Source organism: Engystomops pustulosus, chromosome 2, assembly GCF_040894005.1.
Source record: "Engystomops pustulosus chromosome 2, aEngPut4.maternal, whole genome shotgun sequence".
Lineage (NCBI taxonomy): Eukaryota > Metazoa > Chordata > Amphibia > Anura > Leptodactylidae > Engystomops > Engystomops pustulosus.
The window spans coordinates 172,172,175-172,198,875 of NC_092412.1; the positions used below are offsets into that span (position 1 = coordinate 172,172,175).

Genomic DNA, 26,701 nt, shown 5'->3' on the forward strand with positions numbered 1-26,701 from the left:
AAGTCGACCAGTGCAGTGAGTATATTGGACGGAAGCCGAATTATTAAATAGTTCTTGGAGCTCACATGTGACATGCAATTAACACTGACTCAAAGTTAGTCTGAACAAAAAGCACCCTTTATTTGAACAGATAGTCTTTTATACACGTTAGAATAAGCATATACCACACGTACCACAATGGTATGTACTCAACCAATCTTCCCTAGAAGATGTTACTTTACTTTTCAGTGTGTTGCTACACATAGCATCAGGAATATTTACTCATTCTTAAATATCCCCCCTTATGATGACACCGGTGGGTTACTAGATACTTTTTAAGATACACTTTATGCAAAGATACCTTTGATTCCTTTGTAAGTTTGAAGGTCTGTTACCAAATGGTGTCTTAAATAATGACTAAGAATATCCTACTTGAACTATAATGTATAGGGTAACCTTATCAATCCCCCCTTTTGAGAAAAGAAATGACGCTTCCTTCCCTGTTTTAGGTACTTCAGTAGCAAAAGGCTACTGTCGGGCTTTCACATTATTTAATTCACCAAATTCCCCAAAGTGAAAGAGGATCATATCTTATTCTCAATTATAATTCTTCTTTAGAATCAAATCTTTCGAACTCGTATAGACATAGTTTTATTAATCGCTGTATCTATTTATCGTTGAAGAAGTAGTCTAATGCAGGGGATACAGCAACATCCGCATCATGCCACAAGTATTGTTGTCACAACTGTCAGTGAGATAAACAGACTCAACACTATATGGTTCCACTTTGCCAACCAAGACTCAATCCATTTTGAAAAGGTTTCATTGATAGCAGAATTTTCTGCCAATTCTTCCAATAATGACATAAGACCTTGTAGTGATTTGGTTAGGCATCTATCTGGAAAATGGCTGGCGTGGATCCAATTTGGCCTTCCCTCAAGCTTTACTATAGTGGCTGTGGTGAGGAGGACTTGTAATAGACCTTCAAATCTCGGCTCTAATGGATTTCTGGAATGTCTCTTACCAAATCTCCTGGTTGGAGAGGCATGAGTTCCTTCTCAATTGTCCGGATCTGGAATGGAAGCATAGACTTGTTTATGTACCATTGTGAGAATCTTTTGGAGGCTCTGAACACAACTGTAATATCACACTATAATTGTAATGTCTGGGAAAATATAAGCCTAGCCTTGGTACCAATCCAAATAAAATCTCAAATGGAGACAACTTTGCCTTTCCTGTTTGGTGTATACCTGTCTGATTATAGGGCCAATGGAAAACACTCAAGTCCTTGGTTTTCCCATCTCTTTACTTTATTTTTTAACTTTTAGTTTAAGTTTACCATTTAGTCTCTCTACCTTTCAAGTGGCTTGTGGGTGATGTGGTGTGAAATGCTTGTGTGATCCCTAGCATTTGCATGACATTTTGCATTATCTCTCCTGTAAATTTGTGTACCTTTGTTTAATTCTATTATTTCTGGTAGGTTAAACCTGCAGAAAACTTCAGACATCAATTTCTTTGTGGTAGTTCTTGCAGTGCCTTTGGGCATCCGGAAAGCTTCCGGCCATCCTGAGAAAAGATCAACACACACAAGGACATACTCACTCATATGTATTTTCGGCAGCTGTATGAAATCAATCTGTAGTCGTTGAAATGGATATAGGGGTTTCGGTGTGTGTTTTGTGGGACATCCACTACACTACCTGGATTGTGTTGTGCACATGTTAAACATGCTTGAGTAAATGCAGTTGCAACTGTGGTAAATCCTGGAGTGAACCACTGCTTGTCCACTACTGAGCACATAGCATTTTTAGACAAATGAGTTGGACCATAAGCAGCTCGAGCCATCAGAGGATACAGGGACCTTGGCAAACATATCCTTGGTCCTATCTTTCACACTCCCAATTCTTCCCAAGCTCCAGCTCTTGACCAGACCCTCTTCTCCTTCCCGATCGTTGGCCGGGTAAGAGTCTGTAAGATACTAAAGTCAACCTGGTTAGGCTCAGTACTTACCATAATCTGTTCAGATATTCCCAAGGCTGCTGTTTTCCTCAGCTTCCTTGCCGCCTCTTTATCTGCCTTATCATTGCCTCGTGCTACATCGGAATTAAGCTTCATGTGTTCTTTTACCTTTAATATGGCAACCTCCCTTGGGAAGTATCAGGGTCTCCATCAACTGTTTAATGAGGTGTCCATGTTTAATCGGGGATCTTGTTGATGTAAGGAAGTCCCTAGCTTTCCAAATCATACCGAAATTATAGGCCACTCTAAAAGAATATTTAGAGTCTGTGTTATGTTGCACCGCTTACTTTAAGTGCTTCAATGCCTTCAGTTCTGCTTCCTGCTCTGACATATGAGGAGGGAGTGGTTTTACTTCTACTACCTTATGCTGTGTGACCACTGTATACCCCGTATAGAACCGTCCCTATTCTCCAATGCTTTTAGATCCATCTACAAAAAGCTCAATATCTGGATTAGTAAGTGGTTCATCAAAAACCTTTGAAAAGCCTGATGTCTCTTGTGCCATTATAGCTAAGCAATCATGTTCATACTGTATGTCATAAAGTTCATCATCAAAGTTTTCAAAAATTTCCTGTTCTCCTTTTACTCCCCCCTTTGAATCCACAACATCAATGGGAATTAGAGTAGCTGGATTCAGAGTCATGCATCTCTTTAAAGTGACATTTGGTGGCATAAGTAGCTTAACTGACTAGCCATGGACAAGTGTTTTGGTTGGACTTGGCTAAGAATACTATGCAAATCATATGGGATTATAGATAGTAACTGGATAGTCCAGTACTACTTCTGAGGCCTTGTTGATTAGTAATGAGACTGCCGCTATTGCTCAGACACACAATGGCGCTCCTCTGGCTACAGGATCCAATCTGGCTGAGTAGTAGCCCCTGGTCTGTTCATTTGTCCATGTTTTTGAGCTAGAACCTCTGTCACATGTCCTTTGATCTCTGTACAGTAAAGAAGGAACAGCTTAGAGTAATCTGGAGTACCTAGAGCTAGGGCTGACACAATAGCCAATCTGAGTGAGTAGAAGCAGTCCAATGCTTCGTCTGAAAGTTGGAAAGGCTGTGTGGTCATACAGTTGCTGCATGAAGATGGACGTAGAGCAGATCCAAGGCTACAATATGACCCTAAACCCATAAAGGTACAGAGTTATTGAATTCCCCTAGGTGGGTTTAGAAATTCAATTGCCTTTTCCTTTCATCAGTCAGATGGCATTCTACAATGACCCAGAAACACAACTTTCAATTGACAAAAATGTACTTTGCCCTTTGATGCCTTGCATCCTCTTGTAGCTAGACGTTGTAATAAAGAGATGGATACTTCACAGCCCACTTCTCTAGTAGGGGCACAAATAAGTAAATCATCCATATACTGCACTAGGACTTCCTCAGTATGCGGAGAATTCCAACCCTGTAGCACCAGCTGTAGTGCAGCAGTGTACAGGGTAGGTGGCTTTTGAGCCCCTTGTGGCAGAACTATCCATGTGTATTGTTGACCTCTGTATCTCTTCTGAAGAGATCATTTGGCATGGTATAAGTACTTCAGTAGGAGCACAACTGACACACCAATTTACATGTTATCTAGGTCTTACGTTAAAGTCTCCACATAACCCCCATATATCAGTCCTGGCCATAGTTTTGCCAAAGGAACCACTGTGCTTTATATCCATCTTTATCTTAATTTACCAAAATAGTATTTTTACAGAAGTTTGCAGTTAAGTTCCCTACTGACTTCCCTTCAAGGGTCCTCTGGAGACAAGTGTAATTCCCTGGATATGAAGATACTCTAGGGGGCACCTGACATGTCCTTGCGGGTGGGTATAACTTAGAAAGGCCATTGCATGAGTCATTGGTAGTTTCATAAGATGTTTTTACAGGGCTACAATACATCAAAGGTTTTTTTTATCAGTCTCAGATTAGCTTAAATTGAATAATGCCTAGATGTAGTCGTTGTACATGCTATACAGTTTGACTTAGAGCATCTCATCCAATTTAACCATTCCTTCCTCTCTGTGTTACATATTTCTAAAGCTATCTTATCCTCATAATTTATATCTTTTAAAACTTTAAAGCTTGAACCATCCTTTGATGACTCCTGCAAAATCCCATTGACCTCAATTTTCTGCTTGGGAAGGGCTTTCAACCAGAATGTCTCTTGTTGGGTGCTTGTCCCTAGGATATATAGTCCTTATACAGAAAGGCCTTCATCCCAGGGGAAGGCTGAAACATATTTATAAAATAAGGGTTTCAAGATAGGTATGATGGGTTACAACCCCATTTAGGATTAGTTGTAGTTAAGGTCATTCTTTTAAGGAGGAACTCCCTTGTTGAGCTAACACAAGTCATAGCCTCATTTGGAGTTTATCACCATGACTCTACTGTATTCCAGGCTGCATCTGACCAGGAATTACAGTTTTTATTCCCAGGCCTAGTTAAACAGATATAGATGTGATAAACCACCTAGTCGTCAGTGTCCCATCTCGTGTATACCTATATATTGTTTCACCCATCTGCAATGGGGTCATTAGTACCACCACCAGGAAGAGATAACTTTTTTGTTTTGGTACCCAAACTTTAAAATGACTGGTATGGATCCAATTTCTAAAGTTGAAATAAATTTCACTTATGTCTCAGTAACCCTTGACCCGTCCCTAGTATTACTAGAAAAACACAAAATATATTGAAAGTATTAATGTTCATTTTAGGAGAGAATTTGAGAAGCAACTGTATGGAACCCACAAACATAATAGAATCCACAATAATGCAGTATTCTAAAATATGACGTATTTTGTAAAAAATAAAAACTTAAAAAAATCAAACTGAATGCTGCTTTCAATACCCTATTTTTGCACAGATGTTTTGTTGTATGAATGAGCATGCAGCTTGTTAGAAAGCTCTTTAAATCAAGTTGCCAGTAAAACAACTAAAAAAAAACTTTCAAAATACATGTTATCATCTAAACCCCAGACTGTTTTGCTTATAGTCTACCACATTCATAGGGGTGATTGTCTACAAAGATAAAAAATCTCCACCTTGGCATTTGCCTCACAATAGGGACAACTTTCTTCATTCAGCTGGTAATATATGTCACCCAGCTACACAGTGCAGGGGTTTGGGAAAAAAATAAAAACAATAGATTCTTTGAATTTTTGTTGCCCACCTGACTGTATATTCACTTAATTTAGAAGCTTCTCCTTATAAAGCAAAATTGCAAGGTCCTCTATCATTTATACCTGCAAGGAAAATGAAATTAAATAGCAGATTGTCTTAGCCTTCATTTAATTTTTCTTATTTCTCCCTGAAAGATAAAACTGAAAAAACATTATTAACATCACATAATTTCCACGTATTTCCCTAACAGAAAGTTTACAAAGTTCTAGCTTATGCACTAGATGACCTCAGAAGAAACACTCAGCTGACTTGAGGTTTACACAATACATTTACTTTGCACACACTTGTATTCTGTTACCTGTCCTCCCAGTGCTCACACTGTCTTATATCTGCTAATCCCAGCACAATAACAATACAATGGTGTCTTACTTACATAGCAAATTAGGGTGTAACCTCATAGATAAAGTACCTGTTACAATCAGCACTGTACACGATTGTAAATCCATCTCACATGCAGAAATAACAAACTATTGAGAAAGATGAACAGAAGAGACAATAATCTCAATCCAGATTTAAGCAACACATCAAACAGTTTAGCATGTCCATGAGAGGGAGAGCAGAAAAGTAGAGGTTTAAATCAACACTATAACGTGGCCACTTGGTCTCCCAGCCACTTGCCATGCACCCCTGCTTGACTAATCAAATATTTACTCAACTCTTACAAAGATCATCATAAACATCATCATCACACAGCTGCTTGTAGGGGATGTACTCATTATCTCTCACTCCAATCGTTCAGAAACTACAGTTCAAGCCCTGAATGTCAACGTTGAAAAACTCATTAAAATGTGTTATTCCAATCAAGTATAGCATCCAGGAACAAATCCAGCACTTTCACGGGAGATGCAGATAAAATCAATGATTCTTTATTTCCAAGCTTTAAAATCCATAATACAGCAAAGTGAAAACGGCACACATCAGACCTACGCGTTTCATCATACTGACTTTCGTCATACTGACTTAGACCATGACTAAGTCAGTATGGCAAAACGCGTAGGTCTGATGTGTGCCGTTTTCACTTTGCTGTATTATGGATTTTAAAGCTTGGAAATAAAGAATCATTGATTTTATCTGCATCTCCCGTGAAAGTGCTGGATTTGTTCCTGAATGCTATACTTGCTGCTCCGTGGAAGGCTTACACGGTGGTCCGGCACCGGGAGGATTGCTGACTCGAAGTATACCTCGAGGGTGAGCTGGCGTTTTTTAAATTTTTTGTTATTCCAATCACACATCTTTTCTATGTAATTCCAATAGAAAGCTAGTAGAAAGGGGCTGTGGGAACATCTTAGGCTTTCCATGTGACACATCTTGGTAATATAGTACAGAACAATAAGCTGTCATTTGTGTATATACATTGGTAGCCCTTTTAGGTTCCGTAGAAGACCGTGGAGGACCTTTCCAAGAGGAGCTGCTTATCCCCAAGCCTTCTGGAACCATGGATATTTAATTACAGCCAATAGCATTTACAATAGCGTTTTAAAGTATAAGAGCGTCAAATAAACATACATAACCAATATTAGAAAGAAGGAGAAAGGAGGGAATGCGGGGGGAGGAAAAGGGGGGAAGGAAAAGTTTGGATGGGAACATGGGGTGGAAGGGGGGGGGGGAGTATTGATTAGGTCCTTAGTGATTGACTTCCAATGTTGCCATATTTTTACAAATTGCTGCCTATTTCCTAGTTCCCAGTGTGAAAGTTCTTCCATCCTATAGATCTCATTTACCTTATCCACCCACATATCGAGTGTGGGGGGATGTTCTGAAAGCCACAGTTTTGGTATCAACAGTTTGGCCGCTGAAATAAGTATTGTTGTCAGATCGTTCTTGCTTGATTTGAACGCTATACTAGTCTCCTTTACATCTCCAACACGTGTTTGGAATTTTACTGTGTATTAAGTGAAGCATATTGTGGGGTTCTGTACCATCTAGTGAAAAACTTGTATGAGTTATCTTATATTCTTATACATCTAGAGAAACCATGTGAATTTTCTAACATAAATTTTTCTTCATGATTCTTCTCTTGCCATTTTTTTTTTTAAAGATGAGAATGGGTTCCCCACTTGTTGGTCTAAAAGACTGCTACCTATCTTTGCACTCATGCCTTTACGGGAGTGGGGTTTCGATAACAGCTCTGTTAGCCATGTTTCTTTAGGTATATTTGACAATTTTGTTGCTATTTGCGGGCAAATCCTATTTATTCTGTGTGTTTGTAGGAAATCTAGTGGGGGTTTTCTATCTTTAATTACCGGTAGCTTAATGAGTGCAGGGGTGTTTGGGGCAGCTAGCTTTAACTCCTTGACAGTGTAGTCTTCTAATTGCTTCCAGAGTGTAGTGTCTAATGGAAGTTTTGAATCTATTACTTGTGGTAACAGGCAAGCTGGCATTTCATCTGAGATCGGGTGTAGGATATTCCATTACTAGTCCCAAAAACTTTCATTATACCCCTAGATGAAGTTTCTTTTGTCCGCGTCTTCTGTGCTACTCCAGTAGGCGCAGTACCCAGAAAAACTACGGTTACAGCGATGTTGCTACATACCATTGAGTACTTACAATAAAGGTATAGTAAGGTCTTAACTTGGGTGATAGATAGGTACAGGCTTAATTGGTGAAAGTTGTAGAATTAAAGAAAAATGAGTAAAGGGGCGGGATGAGATGGAGGGGTAATGGAATGGTTGTCCGGCAAAACCCCAAACCTACTGTCTTGTATTTGTACGATCTTGCTCTCAATAAGTTTTCCATGGTACACATATTTTAAGAAATTAACTTCTCGTGCCAATTTCCCTATGTGCTAGCTCCTCAAACTTATATACTTCCTCTACTTTTTCCTCCCACTGTACCATAGTGGGTGGATAATCCTTTTTCCACAGTAAAGGAATCAAATGTTTAGCCGTTGATGAGAAGGCAGAGAATGTTTCCTCTAGGTAAATGTTGTAGTTGGTGCATGTAACAAGACTACAGTAGAGGATATTGGTATCTTGGAAAAACATATTGTGTTAATCCTTTCAATTATTGTGGACATGCTCCCAGGGGCTGCTCCAAATCTCCAACAATGACAAGGAATATCGGGGGTTGATCATATGTAGCTAGACTGGGGTCTTATACCAGCGGGTATCTTGTATGCATTCTGGAGTCTTACACATCTTGAAAAGCCTCTAAAATTCCTCAACATCACCTCACAGTGTTCCTAAATCCGATCCCCATGCTATGATGAATGAGGGTTTTTGTACTTTGTGGATTTTCAGAATTGTTCCATGAGCCAATGCGAAAATCCCCTTACTATCCTGTTGGGTGGAGCTTAATGTTTCCAACCAATTGAGTTTTCCGTGAGTATTTAGCTGTGACAAATATGCTTTGCAAGAGGTGAGAAAAACTTGTTTGTGTATGAGGTTAGTAAGGGATAATCCTGTTTTAGTCTGCCTTCGTTACTGTTCTCAAACCCTCAAAGAAAGTTTGCACTGTATACCCCTTTAGATGTGTCCAAAAAGAGTTTATACAAACCCTGTTAGGTTTCAATAGGAATGGTAGGAGATCTAGCCGCATCAGCGGGTTAGAGGTGGAAAAAGGGTCTTTACATCATTTAATGTTCTCAATGTGACGATTATTCCTTTATAGAGTGTACTATTTACATTGTGAGTGTCCATTTGGCTATTTACTATCCACCTCTTTGCCCTGTCTCTTTCTGAGACTAGATAGTTTTCCAATTGTTTGTATAGAGAAGAGTTTGGTTTCTGTGTGATCAGGAGCCACTGGGAAAGGTGATTAGCTTGATAATAGAGCCAAGGATCTGGCAACCCAATTCCTCCTTCAGAAGTATGTTGTATTAAAATACTTCTCCTGAGGCGTGATCTCTTCCCTTTCCATAAGAAAGTAGAAAAGAGTTTATTAAGTTTAGCAAAGAAGTGATTAGGAAGCTAGATAGGCACTGTTTGTAGTATATATAATATTTGCGGTAATAGAAAGGTTTTAAAAGGTTTTTGACATGACATGAAGGGCACTTTTAAGTCAGATAGTTGGTTTTCAATACGTGTAAGAAGGGGGGTGTAGTTTAATTCTGCTAGTTTTTTAGGATCTGCTGCTAGTTAGATTGCAAGGTATTTTATACTATTAGAGGTCCACTTGTAGGGATAAGATTGCTGGAGCAGCGTTGTGACTTTCGATGGGGCAGATATATTTAATACCTCAGATTTGGTTGCATTTATTTTATAGTTAGATAGGGATTCATATTCTTCAAATATTTCCCCTCGTCTTTAAATTGACTGGGGGTTGGATGTGATGACTAATAAATCATCAGCAAATGCGGCTATTTGATGTTCAAACTCTCCTACTCTAAGGCCTTCTATCAATAGATCTAGGCTGATTCTCCTCTATAAGATCTACATAATTGAAACAAAAAGTGTGGGCGATAGGGGACACCCTTGTCTTGTACCATTAAAAACAAAGTTAACAGATTTTGGTTATCATACCATTAGATATATCAAAATATGCTGATAGGGTGCCATTCACTCTACTCCTTGCACTGGGTGCAGAGTACAGGGAAAAAATTGCTTTGACAAATTTGTCTGGAATCCCAAATTGCTATAGGGTTGCAGAAAGAAAAGGCTAACTATCCCTGTCAAAGGCCTTCTCGGAATCAGTGCCAGGCGTTGCTTTTTGGCAATCTCTATTAACCTAATCAGACAGCAAGTTATCCTTACCCTGTTGCTCCTGGCGATTATCGTGATTTATAGCATGACGAAATGAAGCAATTTCCTTAAGTGTATCCTCATTTGCACGAGTTTTATGGTATTTTTCTAGTGTGGAAATTTTATTAAATAAAATCAAGCTGGGCATCTCGCTTACGTTTAACATGGGCCCCCAGTGATATAATTTCCCCCCTTAATATCAACTTATGGGCTTCCCATAAATATGGTATAGAAATATCTGATTCACGATTATCTATCAGTGCCGCATATTTGTGGTCAGCTACTATGGTTTCATTTAACCTCCAACTCCATTCACCCCGTGGGAGATCCTTGATTTGTAAATTTAAAATAATGGGCGTGTGGTCAGAAAGTACTACAGGGTCTATGTTCGCATTAACTGCCATCGAAACGTGTGCAGAGGAAAGGAATAAATAATCTAATCTATGATAAGTCTGATGAGATGCTGAGAAATATGTAAAATCCTCACTCGTTGGTTGCTATATTCTCCATATGTCCACCAGTTGTAGAGTTTCAAGGGCTTTAAATACTTTTATTATCTTTTTGTTTGGTAGGGGTCTATTGCTGGTGGTGTCTAATTGCTGCTGCATGACTATATTCAGATCACCTCCTGCTATCACTATACCTTCAGCAAACATTTGTAGAGTGTTCAGGGTTTGAGCAATCCACCTATGTTGCCCAACATTTGGGGTGTAAAAATTTGCAATGGTCACTAATGTATTACCAATTGTGCCCTTAACAAATAAGAAGCGGCCTTCAGGATCTGTTAATTCTGCCTGGAAGGTAAAGGGTGTGTTTTTAGCAATCCCTATACCGACTCCTCTAGCCACTTTGTTATATGTGCTGTGGAACCAGCACTTAAAATCTCTGGTTCCCATGCGCAGCGTATTTGAGGTCCTGAAATGCATCTCTTTTAATAGTATTATACTAGCTTTCCGCTTTTTCAATAGTCTAAGCGCTTGATTGCGTTTTTGTGGAGTGCCTAGACCCCGCACATTATGAGAAATCACAATAACATCAGCCATCATACAACTGACCATAATACATATTGCCTACAACTGCACCTGTAGTTCTCAGTATGTATACACTTTGAGCGTAGATTTTATAATTTTGCTGGACAGTGATAGGGAATGGGGGAATAGATGGGTTAAGTGGGGAGTGCCTTACAACTGGATATACTGGTCCACAAACTCCTGTTAAGGGGAAAGTTTGTGGGAGATATTGTGCATACCATTTCAATACCTTCTTACAAGCATATAAGCTAGCCAAAATCAAGTGATCAGGTCTCATATTAGCCTCCTCTAGGGAAGAAGCTAATGGGGGGGGGGGGAGAACCAACATATTTGGTCTGTACATGGAACAAAATGTTCCACCTCGGAACCTATGTGTAAACATTGCTGTGCTTATACCCCCTACCATCATATGTAATTATACCCATTAACCTTTTGGGCAGAACATTGGACTCAACTTGAAATACAAAAATAGGTAGATAATTAAACTGCAGATTCAAATAAGTCTGTTCTTCAGACATAGTAACTGAAATAATGATAGTGTCTGGAAGTCTTTTCAATATTGCTCACCACTTCCTGAGATATAGATACTCAAACCGGCAAGTCCACATTCAGGTTGGAGCCTTTCTAGTAAACGTCTGCAACATGGTGTTACTCGTTTTCCCCACAGTCGTCAAGGGAATGTTTGCTGCTCGCAGGACATCCAGTAATGGTTTCAGGTGCCTCCGTTTAGCCAGCATGGCTGGGGCTAGATCTTGAAAAAAGAGAATTGTGGTTCCCTCATATTGAAAGTCCCCTCGCTCTTTACTTGCCTTCAACACTGCTGATGCATCCGTATAGCTTAGGAAGTCACATATAATATCCCTAGGAGGATCTCCAGGTTTCAGTTTGGCACGTATCCTCTCAATTGTCAGTGCTTGTGCATGCTCCGGGCCAAGTAGCGCTGAAAACATGGTGCCTGCTGCATCCTGCAGTGCCTCATGGGTAATGGATATCTGCAGCCCCCTTATTCGTACATTATTGCTGCGGTTTTCTTGATCCTCAGAGCGTAGTAAAGCATCATTAATAAGCTCATAATGAATATCAAGTGTTTATTTCACTTTACTATCAAAATGGAGCATTTATGTTTGTAGGGTCTCAACCTGTCAATTTTTATTTCTGTCTTGGGCAATCGGACTCAGGGCCTGAAAAATTATCTTTTTAAAAAATCCCTTTGAGGCCGGTACTTGAGTGGCTTCAGCTCCTGTGTCGGAAAGGCCACCATCACTCTCTGCCTCAGATTTTTCCTCAGCCTCATGGAGCTGCGATGTTCCGTGCGCTATTTTGGACATTCACGCCTGTGAGGTGAGCTTTTTCCTCAGTTATTTCTCTATATCTGGCAGTTGCCGCTGCCTTTTCCAGGGCCCAAGGGTGTTTGTGGCCTTAGATTTGTCTGACTTGCCCATTTTGAGTCGAATCTGGTAGCTGTAACAGGTCCCGAGAGGGAATAACAGTGAGCAGCTCTCTGCTGCACGACCATCGCTGCTGCGGCCAAACTCTGCCCCCCCCACGCTTTCTGGGTGTTGTTTTCAATAAGGTTTACTATCCTGAAGCCCAGTATTGCTCCAACTTGCACAGCTAGATGTATGGAGATGTGGCTAGATCAGCTGGAACGACACCTGATTTCAGGTACTTCTAGAGAAGACCTTTTATTCTTCCTACCGCTTTTTAAAAAGGCATCTATAGCAGATACATCAGCCGACATGATCAAATTATCTACTAGAGCATCAGCTTTGTATAACTTGGCTAAAAGATATACTTGGTTAAGAACTTGGTCAGGGGACAGGGTCCAAAAATAAACTAGTAGATATTTCTTGTGAAGAAAACAGGCATTTTGGATCTGAATTAGATGATATTCTGGAAAAAAAAACGTCAGAAAAGAAGAAGCAGTTCCCACTGGAAACAATATTCTTCAACCAGAGGAAATCTTTTCATAACCAGAAACATTTTTGTCCTGATCAGTCAAGAAGATAGGGTCATACCTGCCGAGTAAAGAGCAGTAGCATCTGTCAACAGGCCACAGCAATCAAAAACTAGTTCCCAATGATGCCAGGAAGATGGTGGAGGGCAGATTGAAGGATTTCTACCAGGCTTGGGAAAGAACAACATCCTCTCATTTGGTTCTAAATATTATCAGACAGGGTTATTGGTTCAAATTCCAGTCTGCGCCCTCAACAGACAATTACAGCATTGTTCGTCTAAAACAACAGACTATGGAGATGGAAATAATTTCAAAAGAAAAGAAAAAGTCTTTTTTCAGCTCACCAACATTAGAGAAGCCATATGTGGATCTGGCGCACGGAGCAAGGAGGTCGGGCCGTTCCGAGACAATGTATCAACCAAACATGAAAAGAACTCAAGCGAGGATCCAAAAATATGATCAAGAAAGTCAAAAATATGAAAATCAAAAAAAGAGGAGCATAAAAACTAACTTTTCATCCATAAGGTTAAAAAGCCATGTGCACATGGGAAGGAGGAAAGCCATTAAGTGTTTCGGAAGTTAATCCTTAGTCATACATTACAGAGAAACACCCATTTAGGAGGAGATAAGGAAATGACGTAATAGAACTAAGAAACATGAAAAATAGAAGAAGGAAAAAAACACAGATATGCAAAATAGTCAGGGACCTGCTCAAAACGGCTCATTGATGCAGTGCAATGAATAGGTAAAATGTAGCAAAGCATTTTAAAACTGCACACTTTGACTCTCTTACACATATGTCGGCAACAATTATTGAGAAGGTATTGGCACCCAAAGGGGGAGGTGACTGGCGAAAAATCCTACACACTAGAGATGCATTTCAGATACTCACCCTAAATACCAGTCATCCCCACGGTTTGAATCTGCGATCCGACCTTATGCATTTTTATTAAATTCATATTTACCATAGTCTACATATCCGTTTATACATTTTACCTGTGTTTTTTTCTTTCTTCTTTTTTTTCATGTTTCTTAGTTCTATTACGTCATTTCCTTACCTCCTCCTAAATGGGTGTTTCTCTGTAAACTTAAATGCCTCGTGTTCCCACATGCACACAAGCCAGTATGACTAAGAATTAACTTCTGAAACGCTTCATGGCTTTCCTCCTTCCCATGTGGACATGGCTTTTTAACCTTATGGATTAAAAGTTAGTTTTTATGCTCCTTTTTTTCTTTATTTGATTTTCATATTTTTGACATTTTTGATCATATTTTTTGGATCCTCGCTGGAGTTCCTTTCAATGTTTCTGGTAAAGAAACCAAACAGCTTGTATCGTACAATCTGAAGAAGCTAATCAACTTTCTTCTGAACAAAAAAATTCAAAATGGAAACCGTGAATACAACCAACAATTTCATATAACAAAATGCTCAGGTGGTAACTTTAGACCTGGAAGATGTATATAACATGTGTCGATTCATTCCGACTCTCAAAATTTTCTCCAGGTGGCAGTATTCTTAAAGGGCAGGCAAACCCATTTACAATTTCCGGCTCTTCCATTTGGTCTTGCAGCAGCTCAAAGTATCTTCACAAAGATAATGGCATAGGTTATGACTTTTCTACATCTAAACCAGGTAAAGATTATTCTATATCTAGACAACTTCTTAATTTGGGCAGATTCTTCATCTCATTAAACTATTTAAAATCTGATTTTCTTCGCTCCTCACAAAAAAAGCTTCTTGGGATCAAAGTAAACTGTCCACACTGCCAGAAGACAAAATGGTCTCGATTCCACAATGGATTTACACCTTAAAAGGTTCCTCTCTGGCCTCCATCCACCTGATTATGAAAGACCTGGGAGTAATGACTTCAACGATCTCAGCTGTCCTTTGGGCCCAGGCCCACACCAGAATTCTACAGAACTTCCTCCTGTTTGTGCGGGACAAACATCCGGATCATTTGGAATACAAAGTTTTTATCCCTCCTCAGGGAAAACATTCACTAAATTGGTGGTTCCAGAAGAAGAATCTGTTAAGAGGTGTATGATGGAGGATAGAGGCTCCACTGATTATCACTATGGATGCCAGTGCGCATTGGGGCGTGCATTTTTTTCCTGCCTGTCCACAGGGTCTCTGGGATCTGACTATGGCATCATCCTCATCAAACCTGAGAGAACTCTCTGCAGTATGGAAGGTGGGTTCATATAGTTTACATATTCAGGGAAAACATCAGCTGTCAGATACTGTCAGACAATGCTACAGCAGTGGCTTATATCAATAGACAAGGACGTACCAGAAGTCCAAATCTATGCAAAGTATCTCAGTCTATTTTTAAGTGTGCAGAGCAAAATATACTTTCTATTTCAGCAGTTCACCTAAAGGGAACACTAAATATAATATGGGGATAAGCCAGGTCACACAATTGCCTGTTCTCTGTCTTGGGATGTTGGGTCTTCTAGGAACCTCTAATCACGCTGAGTGATCTGTAAGGACAGGAGTTTATGGGCTATAGGGCAAGTATAGTGGCAGGGATTTCTAGGTGCAGTGTCGGTATCTATTTCCTGGTCAGATTATCTCTTCTTACCTTCTGCAGTCCCAGAGCTCCTCTGCCTTAAGAAGACGGGTAAGATCCACTCCATTTATTACCCGCACTGCGGTCTGTATATGCACTTTTCTTGTGATTTCTCTACTAAGTCTAAGGCGGATTGGCTTTTTGATTGTCATGAGTATATTGGCTTTATACTAGTTTGGTTTTGCTGTCCAACTCTTGGACCTTTTTAATAAACTAATAAAAGTTATTTTTTAGAGTGGCTTCAGCCTTTTCTTTATCGAACACTAAATATACAGGCGGACTATCTAAGCAGTATTCAAATAAGAGAAAGTGAATGGCGACTGTCACCAGCCATCTTCCAAACAGATAACCCAGTGATTGACTTGTTTGCCATGAGATTCAAAAGACAGGTACCTTTTTTCTTTTCCTTTTGGAGCACAAAATCTGCAACATTAATGGATGTTTTATACCAAAATTAGCTACAATCCTTACTGTATGCTTTTCCACCTTTTTCTTTGATATCAAAACCCTTCAGAATATCCCGCTGTCAGATGCATTTGTGATTTTAATAGCTCCTTTCTGGACCAGAAGATCTTGGTTTCCCCTTCTCTTAAAGATGTCAAAGGGGGAGTTTTGGAGACTACCAGAGTCTCCGTATCTGTTATCACAAGGTCCTATTCTTCATCCATCTTTCTCACAACTACAACTGACGGCATGTAGACTGAGAGCAAACTATTCAAGAAAAAAGCTTTGTTGGATACTGTCACGGCGAGGGCGCCGACTCGTCACGTGACATGGGGTGCATCTGTACAGGTTAATTTAGCCTACTCAAACTTGCGCTAACCTTTCACTCAGGACACAAATTGAGCATAAATCACACCTCATCCAGCACCAGACCCGCTGCCACGACTTATTGCATTTTTACTGGGACCAATAAGTATCCCACTCTACATCCACTCTTGCTTCTCAAGCAGTCACCTTGTCACACCACTAGACATGCACACTCAGCACTCGCAGAGCATACAGGGACCAAAATTAAAGTGAAAATCTTTAATTGCAAAAAGTTGTTCAGTGCATAAAAAAGATGTTAAAACAAAAGAATTACAAAATAAAAGGACACACAACACGGCAAACAGTTATAAAATAAAAAGGGAGAAAATTAACAGAAACTTACAACTTAAAGTAAATCCTGATTCCCTGGAGAAATATGGAACACACTCAGCTTGTCAAGCAGCCCCCAAAATGTGAACACCAATTCCTGGATTTCATATAGTTTTATTTCTTCTCCGTTTGGTTCAGGTTTCAGAACCTCCCATTCATTAATTAGTCAGGAATATTTAAACAGTTCTTTGTTTCCAAGGCAAGATGTATAAATGGGGGGGGGGGGGGGTAGGTGCAGAGGAGAGATAACCAAATGGCTTTTGAAGTCACCACAGAACATTCTGCAGGTAAGAGTTTATCAGGTTGTAAGGATCTCCAGGATGTTGTAAAGGAGGCATGGACGCTTCAATAAATGACAATTACCCAATAGTTCAACAAATCTTACACATTCAAGAATAATATTTCCTTGACAGATGCCGTTATCTCCACTCTTCTATGAAGCAGGAAGAAGATATCATCAAAAATGTATTCAAGAGTATGGGAAGCCTTCTTAACATTCCTCAATGAAAGACCTTTCTTCTATAGAGGCTTGGATAAAGGCCTTAAGAATACTACACTAAAGGTACAGGTAGGGGCCTTGAGTATACGAACATGAGGCTGTCATAGAACTTTTATGTAAGGAGGTTTCTTAACGCCTCAGACAGGCTTAGACCATTTGTAAAATCTGAGGCCCCTCCATGGGATCTTGCTTTTGTTTTGTCTGCTCTCTCCAGTTCTCCCTTTGAACCGATAGAAGATATCACTATCCATCTTTTGACAATTAAGACAGTTTCCTCATTGCTATAACCACAGCTCACAGAGTGGGGGAAATGCAAGCTTTTTCCAGTAAAGCCCCTTATTTAGAAATTAAAGTAGACAGGATTTCTCTATCCCTGAACTCTTTTTGCCTAAGGTGTCTTGAAATTTCACAGAGATCAATCAGTGATGCCTCCTTCCTGCCAATCAAAGTTTAGAAATTCTGATCAACCTTCACATCTTTTACAATCCAGTGCAAGAACAAAGGGAAAGTGGCAGGGAAGGCATCCATTGCAAGATGGATTAGACTTACGATTGAAATATGCTATAAGCTCTCTAACCTAGATCCTCAGGGTCATATAAAAGCCCACTCTTCTTGGGCAGTCTCCACCTCATGGGCAGAAAGGACATATGCATCTATTGAACAGATCTGTCAGACTGCTACGTGGAAAAACTCTTCTACGTTCTATAGACTCTACAAGCTTGTAGGTAACAACTCTGATCTCTCTTTTGGGAAGAAAAGTTCTGTCTGCAGTTTTCCCACCCTAATCATGTCTGTTAGGCTACATTCACACTAACGTATGGGGGACGTATATACGGCCGATATACGTCCCCCATAGGCAGCAATGGGCGCACGGCACCCTACGGGAGCGGTACGGTGCCGCACACGTGCGGCTCCGTACCCGGGAAAAAGATGAGACCTGTCCTATCTTTTCCCATAATACAGCGCCGTGCGCCATAGGTTGCTATGGAAAGGGGCGGGGGTGAGCTGCGCTCACCTCCTCCTCCTGTCCCCGTACACTGCCGTTGCCCGCTACGGTACAGTATGGGTGGGCAACGGCAGTGTGAATATAGCCTTACTCTGTTATTCCTCCTGTCTATGCCATTGTGGTGGTGAAGGGAAAAGCTAAAAATTACTCTTACCAGTAATTGGATTTTTCAAAACCTCTACAACGGCGTGGGGATACCCCTCCCTTTTTTATGTCATTTGAAAAGTTTGCTTCTTCCTATGTGGTTAATGTTTCTTATAAACTGAGCTTGCTGTGGACGGTATTGTTACAGTACTTCAATATTACTGAGGTAGGAGAGCAGGGACCTCCTTTTAAAGATTCAATGTTGTTTCCTGTCCCTGGGGGTGGGGAATCCCTCCTGCCAGTGCTGTTGTGAAGGATATTTTCACAGGTACTCCTGCGACCCCTCTCTCAAGTTTGGGCACCCTGTGTGCCTCCTTGTGCCCCCACCTGTGTTCCGCAACCTCACTCACCTGTCCATGCTCCAGTGCCGTCTCCCTCGATCCGCCGCGCACCTCCCGACCTCCTAAGGCACGCACGTGCCGGTTTCTCACGATTTAAAGGGCCTGCACACTGCTTATTGGTTCATTCCAGGTCATTCTGGTCATTCTAGGGTTTTAGAAATAGCCTTCCTTTTCCTGCAAGCCCCGCCGGATCTTTGTGCTTCCATGCCATTGAGAAAGCTGTGTTCCTTGCCCTGTGAGTTTAGACTGATTTCCTGTTGTGACCCGGTTGTATTCCTGATCTCACTTCTCCTGAGGGGGTCACCCATGTGGGATCATAAGTCCCAGGCACTTCAGCACTAGTCTGAAGGCTCCTTCTTGGGGGTTCCTCAGGGTCACTGTGGACAAATTAAATGGACACTCGCCCCCACTAGCACTCAGCATTGGGGGCAATATAAGTATATGCCTCCAATGATGTGTAAGTTTTCCGGGTCCTATAGAACACAAACTGTGCACACTACAACAACTTCTCCACACAACTAGGACTCCTCTGCATGGCTCCTCCTCCTCTGTATGACTCCGCTCCAATACTACTCCTTCGCATGAATACTAGTCCTTTGCATAAATACTACTCCTCCTATCAGATTTCACTTAAAAGTGGGGTTGTCAGGGGAAGTAAAAACGGATAATGAGGGTGGTAATAGTTTGTTTTACAAACAACAATGAGACAGATCTCTAGTACTCCTCTCTCCAACACCACCAAACACAAAGGCATTAACATTTGTGTCTCTTTTAAATGGGGTATTTTTAATATTGATTTTTGTTATGAATTACAAGTGATCAATAAAGATTGAAATATTGTACCATATTATGTATTGGTCTGTTGTTGTTTTATGGGTCCCTCTATATACAGAGTAAGGGTGTATTCACATGGATGTATGGGTACATATATACGACCGCAAGCTTGCCGCTATACATACGTACCCCATAGACCCCCATAGGAGCAATACACTCACCACACACATGAGGCATCCTACAATTCCTTACATGGGGAAAAGATAGGACATGTCCTATCGTTCCCCATGTGCTCGCTGTGCCCCGTGTATCTCTATGGAGAGGGGAAGGGTCCAGTGTAGAGATGAGCGAACATACTCGTCCGAGCTTGATGCTCGATCGAGCATTAGCGTACTCGTAACTGCTCGTTGCTCGGACGAGTATTTCGCCCGCTCGAGAAAATGGCAGCTCCCGCCGTTTTGCTTTTTGGCGGCCAGAAACAGAGCCAATCACAAGCCAGGAGACTCTGCACTCCACCCAGCATGACGTGGTACCCTTACACGTCGATAGCAGTGGTTGGCTGGCCAGATCAGGTGACCCTGGGATAGACTAGCCGCTGCCCGCGCTGCTCGGATCATTCTCTGTCTGGATGCCGCTAGGGAGAGAGCTGCTGCTGGTCAGGGAAAGCGTTAGGGTGTTCTATTAGCTTACTGTTAGGCAGGAGTGATTCTACAACAGCCCTTCTTAGGGCTACAATAACGTTATCCTTTTTTTTTTCATTTGCTTGTGGCTGGGCTTGCTGGCACTAGTAGTACAGCTAGTACCATATTGTGAGGAATTAGCAGGGGGACTTGCTACCGTTGTGTTTAGCTCTTAGTGACACACATATCCACCTCAAACACCAAAGTGGGAAAATTTATTAGGGGTTTGATTTCAATTAGACACAGTCTGCCAGTTTCTTTTTATTTTACGTTTATTTTTTTAATAACTCAGTGTCATCTCATCTTGCATAGTAGTGTGCTTTAATACTTGGCTAGAAAATAGCCATAGGAGAATCCAAACGGCTTACTTACGCCTACAGTAGCGTTATATATATTTGATTTCTGGTTGATCTGCTGGTGGCTGTAGTTGTTGCAGTGCATCTACTAGCAAATTGTGAGCAATTTGGAGTGAGACTTGCGACCACTGTGTTTTGCGCTTAGTGACGCACATATCCATCGCAAAGAGCGAAGTGGGAAAATTTATTAGGGCCCGGGGTTGGATTTCAATTAGGCACAGTCTGCCATTTCCTTTTTTATTTTACGTTTATTTTTTTCATAACTCAGCGTCATCTCATCTGGCATAGTAGTGTGCTTTAATACTTGGCTAGAAAATAGCCATAGGAGAATCCAAACGGCTTACTTACGCCTACAGTAGCGTTATATATATTTGATTTCTGGTTGATCTGCTGGTGGCTGTAGTTGTTGCAGTGCATCTACTAGCAAATTGTGAGCAATTTGGAGTGAGACTTGCGACCACTGTGTTTTGCGCTTAGTGACGCACATATCCATCGCAAAGAGCGAAGTGGGAAAATTTATTAGGGCCCGGGGTTGGATTTCAATTAGGCACAGTCTGCCATTTCCTTTTTTATTTTACGTTTATTTTTTTCATAACTCAGCGTCATCTCATCTGGCATAGTAGTGTGCTTTAATACTTGGCTAGAAAATAGCCATAGGAGAATCCAAACGGCTTACTTACGCCTACAGTAGCGTTATATATATTTGATTTCTGGTTGATCTGCTGGTGGCTGTAGTTGTTGCAGTGCATCTACTAGCAAATTGTGAGCAATTTGGAGTGAGACTTGCGACCACTGTGTTTTGCGCTTAGTGACGCACATATCCATCGCAAAGACCGAAGTGGGAAAATTTATTAGGGCCCGGGGTTGGATTTCAATTAGGCACAGTCTGCCATTTCCTTTTTTATTTTACGTTTATTTTTTTCATAACTCAGCGTCATCTCATCTGGCATAGTAGTGTGCTTTAATACTTGGCTAGAAAATAGCCATAGGAGAATCCAAACGGCTTACTTACGCCTACAGTAGCGTTATATATATTTGATTTCTGGTTGATCTGCTGGTGGCTGTAGTTGTTGCAGTGCATCTACTAGCAAATTGTGAGCAATTTGGAGTGAGACTTGCGACCACTGTGTTTTGCGCTTAGTGACACACATATCCATCGCAAAGACCGAAGTGGGAAAATTTATTAGGGCCCGGGGTTGGATTTCAATTAGGCACAGTCTGCCATTTCCTTTTTTATTTTACGTTTATTTTTTTCATAACTCAGCGTCATCTCATCTGGCATAGTAGTGTGCTTTAATACTTGGCTAGAAAATAGCCATAGGAGAATCCAAACGGCTTACTTACGCCTACAGTAGCGTTATATATATTTGATTTCTGGTTGATCTGCTGGTGGCTGTAGTTGTTGCAGTGCATCTACTAGCAAATTGTGAGCAATTTGGAGTGAGACTTGCGACCACTGTGTTTTGCGCTTAGTGACGCACATATCCATCGCAAAGACCGAAGTGGGAAAATTTATTAGGGCCCGGGGTTGGATTTCAATTAGGCACAGTCTGCCATTTCCTTTTTTATTTTACGTTTATTTTTTTCATAACTCAGCGTCATCTCATCTGGCATAGCAGTGTGCTTTCATACTTGGCTAGAAAATAGCCATAGCAATAGGATAGCATCGTTTGGTTTTAAAAACTAAAAAACACACAAAAAAAAAAACACAGAAAAAAGGTAAAAAAAAAATTAAAGTTATAACTCTCATTTTCAAAATGTTTAACCCGAGGGCTAGGGGTAGAGGACGAGGGCGGGGACGTGGGCGTCCAACTACTGCAGGGGTCAGAGGCCGTGGTCCTGGGCGGGGTGAGACACCACCTGCTGATGAGGGAGCAGGGGAGCGCCGCAGAGCTACACTCCCTAGGTTCATGTCTGAAGTTACTGGGACTCGTGGTAGAGCACTGTTGAGGCCAGAACAGTGCGAACAGGTGATGTCGTGGATTGCCGACAATGCTTCGAGCAATTTGTCCACCAGTCAGTCTTCCACGCAGTCCACCCATGTCACCGAAATCGGCACTCCTCCAGCTCCTGCACCTCAGCCTCCTCCCCCCCAGTCTGCCCCCTCCCAGCAAAATTTGCCATTTGAACCGGCATACTCTGAGGAACTGTTTTCTGGACCCTTCCCACAGTCACAAACCACTTGTCCGGTTGCTGATGAGCAATTTTCCGATGCCCAGGTTTTCCACCAGTCGCAGTCTGTGGGTGATGATGACCTTGTTGACGTAGTGGAAGAAGTGTGTAAAGAGGTGTCCGACGATGAGGAGACACGGTTGTCAGACAGTGGGGAAGTTGTTGTCAGGGCAGGAAGTCCGAGGGGGGAGCAGACTGAGGGATCGGAGGATGATGAGGTGACAGACCCAAGCTGGGTTGAGAGGCCGGGTGAACTCAGTGCTTCTGAGACGGAGGAGAGTCCTCGACCAGAACAGGTTGGAAGAGGCAGTGGTGGGGCCAGACGGAGAGGCAGGGCCAGAGCTGGTGCATCAGCGCCAAATGTGTCAACTAGTGAAGCTCCCGTGGCGAGGGCTTTTGCGGCGAGGGCTAGATTTTCAGAAGTCTGGAGGTTCTTTAAGGAAACACCGGATGACCGACGGACTGTGGTGTGCCACATTTGCCAAACCAGGATCAGCAGGGGTTCCACCACTACTAGCTTAACTACCACCAGTATGCGCAGGCATATGAATGCTAAACACCCCACTCAGTGGCAACAAGCGCGTTCACCTCCGGCCGTGCACACCACTGCTCCTTCCCCTGTGTCAGCTGATAGTCAGCCCCCTGCCCAGGACCCTGCCACAAAAACCCCATCGTCGCCTCCACGATCCTCCACAGCATCCACCAGCGTTCAGCTCTCCATACCCCAGACGCTGGAGCGGAAACGCAAATATAGTGCAACCCACCCGCACGCCCAAGCCCTTAATGTGCACATCTCCAGATTGCTAAGCCTGGAGATGCTGCCCTATAGGCTAGTAGAGACCGAGGCCTTTCGCAGCCTCATGGCGGCGGCCGCCCCTCGGTATTCGGTCCCCAGCCGCCACTACTTTTCCCGATGTGCCGTCCCAGCCCTGCACCAGCACGTGTCAGACAACATCTTCCGTGCCCTGACCAACGCCGTTTCTGACAAGGTCCACCTGACCACGGACACGTGGACGAGTGCTGCCGGGCAGGGCCACTATATATCGCTGACGGCACATTGGGTTAACTTGGTGGAGGCTGGGACCGAGTCTGACCCTGCAGCTGGTCATATACTGCCGACGCCGAGGATTGCGGGGCCTACCTCAGTCCAGGTGTTTCAGGCCTACTATGCCTCCTCCTCCTCCCACCCCTCCTCCACCTCCTCCTCCGAACGACCATCCGTGGGCATGGCGCCATCAGTCGGTAGCTCTAGGCACAGCAGCAGTGCCGTCGCTAAGCGACAGCAGGCGGTGCTGAAACTGCTGAGCCTAGGCGATAAAAGGCACACCGCCCAAGAACTATTACAGGGCATCACGGCGCAGACTGATCTGTGGCTGGCACCGCTGAACCTGAAGCCAGGCATGGTTGTGTGTGACAACGGCCGTAACCTGGTGGCGGCTCTGCAACTCGGCAGACTGACACATGTGCCATGCCTGGCCCATGTGTTAAATCTGATAGTTCAGCGTTTCCTCAAGACATACCCCAATCTGTCTGATTTGCTCACGAAGGTGCGCCGCATCTGTGCGCATTTCAGGAAGTCCAGCACAGATGCTGCCACTCTCAGGGCAGCGCAGCGCCGCCTCCAACTGCCCGCTCACCGACTGTTGTGCGACGTGCCCACGAGGTGGAATTCAACACTGACCATGTTATCCAGAGTTTACCAGCAGCGCCGAGTGATTGTAGACTGCCAGATGTCAACTTCCACCAGAACTGGTAGTCAGGTCAGTCAGCTTCCTCAAGTCTACAATGAGGAGTGGACTTGGATGTCTGATATCTGTCAGGTGCTGAGTAACTTTGAGGAGTCAACAGAGATGGTCAGTGGCGATGCCGCCATCATCAGCCTCACCATCCCGCTGCTTGGCCTGTTGAAAAACTCTCTGGTCAGCATGAAGTCGGAAGCTTTGCGCTCCTCACAAGAGACGGGGGAAGAAGATTCCCTTGTTGATAGCCAAAGCACCCTTAGGTCTGTTTCTCAGCGCATATCGGAGGAGGTGGAGGAGGATGAGGAGGAAGAGGAGGAGAATGTTGGCGAGACACAAGAGGGGACCATTGTTGAGTCCTTCACTGTTGAGCGTGTATGGGCAGAAGAAGAGGAGTTGGAGGAGGAGGAAATGGACAGTCAGGCCAGTGAGGGGAGTGAATTCTTACGCGTTGGTACTCTGGCGCATATGGCAGATTTCATGCTAGGCTGCCTATCCCGTGACCCTCGCGTTCAAAGAATTTATTCCAGCACCGATTACTGGGTGTTCACTCTCCTGGACCCACGGTACAAGCAAAATCTTTCCACTCTCATCCCTGGAGAGGAAAGGAGTGTGAGAATGCATGAATACCAGCAGGCCCTGGTGCACAAGCTGAAACAGTATTTCCCTTCTGACAGCGCTAGCGGCAGAGTGCGTAGTTCTGCGGGACAAGTAGCGAGGGAGAGTAGGCGAGCAGGCAGCTTGTCCAGCACTGGCAAGGGTACGCTTTACAAGGCTTTTGCCAGCTTTATGTCACCCCAGCAAGACACTGTCACCTGTCCCCAGTCTCGGCAGAGTAGGGCTGATCTTTACAGAAAGATGGTGAGGGAGTACGTAGCTGACCATACCATCGTCCTAAATGATCACACAGCTCCCTACAACTACTGGGTTTCAAAGCTGGACATGTGGCACGAACTGGCGCTGTACGCCTTGGAGGTTCTTGCCTGCCCTGCCGCTAGCGTCTTGTCCGAGCGGGTTTTCAGTACAGCTGGTGGCATCATCACCGATAAGCGTACACGCCTGTCGACTGACAGCGCTGACAGGCTGACGCTTATCAAGATGAATAAAGCCTGGATTTCTCCTAATTTCCAATCTCCACCAGGTGAAGGAAGCTCAACCTGAATAATTTATCCACTCCTCCTCCTCCTCATTTTCCTCCTTCTCCTCCTCTTTGTACAGTAAAGCAGAGGAAACTGGCTATTTTTTTACAGGGCCCACTGGCTCTAGCTATAGTACTTTATGCATTTAATTTTTATGGAGGGCCACCGACCCGGTCCTCTGTTTTAAACAATTTTTGGGAGTGCCACATACAGGCACTCAATCTATTCCATTTTTATGGAGGGCCACCTACCTGCTCCTCTGGTTTGAAAACTTTTTTGGACTGCCACATACAGGCACTCAATCTATTCCATTTTTATGGAGGGCCACCTACCTGCTCCTCTGGTTTGAAAACTTTTTTGGACTGCCACATACAGGCACTCAATCTATTCCATTTTTCTGGAGGGCCACCTACCTGCTCCTCTGGTTTGAAAACTTTTTTGGACTGCCACATACAGGCACTCAATCTATTCCATTTTTATGGAGGGCCACCTACCTGCTCCTCTGGTTTGAAAACTTTTTTGGACTGCCACATACAGGCACTCAATCTATTTCATTTTTATGGAGGGCCACCTACCTGCTCCTCTGGTTTGAAAACTTTTTTGGACTGCCACATACAGGCACTCAATCTATTCCATTTTTATGGAGGGCCACCTACCTGCTCCTCTGGTTTGAAAACTTTTTTGGACTGCCACATACAGGCACTCAATCTATTCCATTTTTATGGAGGGCCACCTACCTGCTCCTCTGGTTTGAAAACTTTTTTGGACTGCCACATACAGGCACTCAATCTATTCCATTTTTATGGAGGGCCACCTACCTGCTCCTCTGGTTTGAAAACTTTTTTGGACTGCCACATACAGGCACTATCCAAATTGAATTGTCTCCATAGCAGCCTCCACACGTTGTCTCCATTGCTACCTCCAAAAGTCGTCCATATAGCTGCCTCCATACATCGTCCCTTTATCAAACGAGGTGTGTCAGGCCGAAATTTGGGTTGTTTTCATGGATTCCACATCAAAGTTGTTAACTTTGTCGCCACCCTGCTGTGTTATCCACAAAATACACTGGCAAACTTTTACCATTTACAGATATTATTTCAGCGCTTCTTGCGCATCTGTTTACATTCCCCTCACCCGCCATATCCTAAACTTATAAGAACGCTACTACACTTGATCTTATACAAAAGGTTCTTAGAAGTGCTGTTTGGGGAGTAGCCTAGAGACAGGGGCTTGGATTGGCGAAAGCTCGCCTGGCAGCGGAGCGCCAGCTCCATGCCAAGAACCAACTAACATAGTTTTAACTGCAGCA

The 26,701-nt window shown here is 42.8% G+C and overlaps 1 protein-coding gene across 5 annotated transcripts in view; it reads left to right on the forward strand.

Annotated features, from left to right (window-relative positions):
• Positions 1–26,701, forward strand: part of ELAPOR1 (endosome-lysosome associated apoptosis and autophagy regulator 1) — a 627,159-nt gene that overhangs the window by 141,578 nt on the left and 458,880 nt on the right. The window lies entirely within an intron of this gene.